At 49.4% G+C, this 2,645-nt stretch overlaps 1 pseudogene; it reads right to left on the reverse strand.

Annotated features, from left to right (window-relative positions):
- Positions 1-1,850: 1,850 nt before the first annotated feature.
- LOC147715133 (centromere protein X pseudogene) lies at positions 1,851-2,099 on the reverse strand (annotated as a pseudogene).
- Positions 2,100-2,645: the final 546 nt, after the last annotated feature.

The raw sequence follows: 2,645 nt of genomic DNA on the forward strand, positions 1-2,645 counted from the left end.
CCAAATCCGGGCTGAAACAAAGCCTCCACTCCGGTCGACCGGGCCCAGCCTGAGTCTCCTGGCCGATGTTGTTGCACTACAGCCCGGCTGTGAAAGTACTCCAGGCCCCGGCTTCATCGCTGGAGCAGGCCGCAAACTTACACTCGATGTAACTCCGTCAAACAAGCTGATAAAAGTTTCCGGATTCCACCATCGGAGTGCGGGACAGTTCATGCACACAGAGACTAGGCGTTAAGTCAGGATAGCATGCAGGATATCGCGGCGGGTTACGAGGGTCGAGGGAGCCGGGAGCCTAAGCAGCCATCTTGCTTGCTGACGTAGCTCCTCAACCTTCTGGGGGGTACATTTTAGTATGTTGCTGTATTTATGGGTGCTCTTACGCAAGATGCCAAGTCTGTCCCAGGAGTGTGAAGATTGGAGAAAGGGGCTGTATTTGGAGGTGCCCCTCTGAAAAGGATAACCCTGCACCGTATCTAGGTGAGGGACTAGGATGCTGAGGTTAGAGTAGGGTGCTAAACCTGAAGGTGCAAAGCCTCTGCCTATTGTGAAATGGATGTTGTGGGGGGCTTTAATTAGGGTGTTTTATGCCTGAGGGTGCCAGGCTTAAATCAATACTGCCCAGTGAAGTAACCAAACGTTTACTGGCAGGGGCTTATAAAACTCCCAAATAAATAAACAAGGGAACTAAAGAAAGAGGCAGACATTAAGTGAGACAGTCAAAAATAGGAGACAGGGAGTATGCGATGTTCACTATGCTGTGAAACCGAAAGTGAACAACTACTTTCAGGCAAGCAAATGCCCTATGAAGGACTGTCTGTTTGCTTTCTCTTCAGATCTGACTTACCTGTTGGTGATTTTAAAATACTCAGAGGCATAATCCTTCACAGCGAGGCAGCACGGAGGGTAAACAGCAGGAGTGAAGAAGTGCCACACTGCCAAAAGGTAGTAGTATGCAGGAGCTTTGTGCACGCAAATTTCGCGGCACTTCCTGCCATCTATGGTGCTGTCCACTTCATTGGTGGCACGTCAGTGGTGACATTCCTATGTGCTAATTGGCTGCTGTTCTCTATTCCAAAAGCCCCATTTGAAATGAGTGAAGAACAGGCGCGCAACGCCCATTGGACTTAAAGGACTTTCCCTCTTCCCCCCCTCCTGCGTCTGTGGGTGGCAGCCCGGGATGAGACAGCTTTGCAGGCGCACACACAGCCGCACTCGAGTACTTCATAGGTCTTTTTTTGGGGGGGGACATAAGACATTTATTAAGAAATACTGTGCTGAAGAGCAAGCATGGCTGCAAGCTTAAAAGGACAAAGAGGAAGTCTGTGGCTTTGTGCGGAAAAAAAGCAGGACAGTATGCGACCAGAAGAGGGGAGGGGAGGTCTGGACTGGCCCAAATTGGGAATGGACGGTGAGCTAACTTAAAAGAGGGCAATTTGGAGTGAAGCAGCAAGTGGCACAGCAAGCGAGTAAGGGACGCTCTGCGCTGAGAGGGCAGAGGGAATAGAAGGGTCACTTGGTGGCCTCAATGCAGGGCAGTGTGGATAAAAGAGTAGTATTCAGCTGGTTTAAGTGTGTCCGAGAGGCGCTGAGCTGGAACTTGCAGGGCAGTATGGATCAGGCAGCAAAACAACACCCACGTGAGCCTCTTTCCAACGTGAAAGGGATATGAACCAATGGGTGGTTCTACCTGATGTGGTATAGGGCGGGGAGGGGAGGTTTCATTCTGGCTCACTCTTCCTGTAGCGGCAGCCCTTCTGGACACAACAGGCACTTTGGAACACCGCGAAGGCTGAACCCTGGAGAACAAGGTGAAATGAAGCACTGCCATAGAATAAAGAAGTGCTATGTCCTTAAAAATCCAGAAGCAGGTGCGGTAGCACCTTCTCCAGATGTTCAATGTCAACAATTGGCACCTCCTCTGCTTCAGCCTGTCTTGCTGCCCGAGCGACTGCCTCTCGGACGAAAACTTTCAGCATCTCAGACATCAGAAGCAGTGCGTCATTACTGACTCGAATTTTATCATCTTTGAAATTGAGCTGTAGTATCTTATTCACGGTCAACTTTTTGAACTTGGGCCCCTCTTCGTTTTCGCCCTCCATCTCCGGTTTCGTTAGTCTCCGCTCCTCCTCACGCACCAAAGTTTCTTGCCAACAAATGTATTTTATTGCGCCTATATAAAAAACCGGAAAGGTCTTCGAGACTCCTATACTCCCTGCTAATTGGATGTTTATGTCACCAAATGAAGGTAGGATATTTCAACATTACTTCTGAATAGTCTGCCCTCCTTTTCACCTGCTGTTCTGCCGTCTCTTCACAGGTCTTTTAAAGACATTTTGCTTGCTAATGAGGCTTTGATGGTCTTCACCCCTTCTTAGGGCCCCTGCAGCTCCACTCTGCCTCTCCCGTGGGATACAATGAAAGGTGACATTTTATGGTGGAGTGCGCCCCCCCCCCCAGATGGCGTCTCACCCCCACCAGGGGGGCGCGCCCCACAGTTTGATTAACTCTGGATAGCGAGTTCCATCATTTTACAGAGCTTTTTGTGAAACCTGTAGTTAAAAACTTGCTATTTTGGTAAATAGTTCACTGGGTTATGAACCTGTGGTAAATATCTCCATGTAACCACCAAAGAGTGAGCATGGATC

Source organism: Lissotriton vulgaris, chromosome 5 (assembly GCF_964263255.1).
Source record: "Lissotriton vulgaris chromosome 5, aLisVul1.2, whole genome shotgun sequence".
NCBI classification, from domain to species: Eukaryota; Metazoa; Chordata; class Amphibia; order Caudata; family Salamandridae; genus Lissotriton; species Lissotriton vulgaris.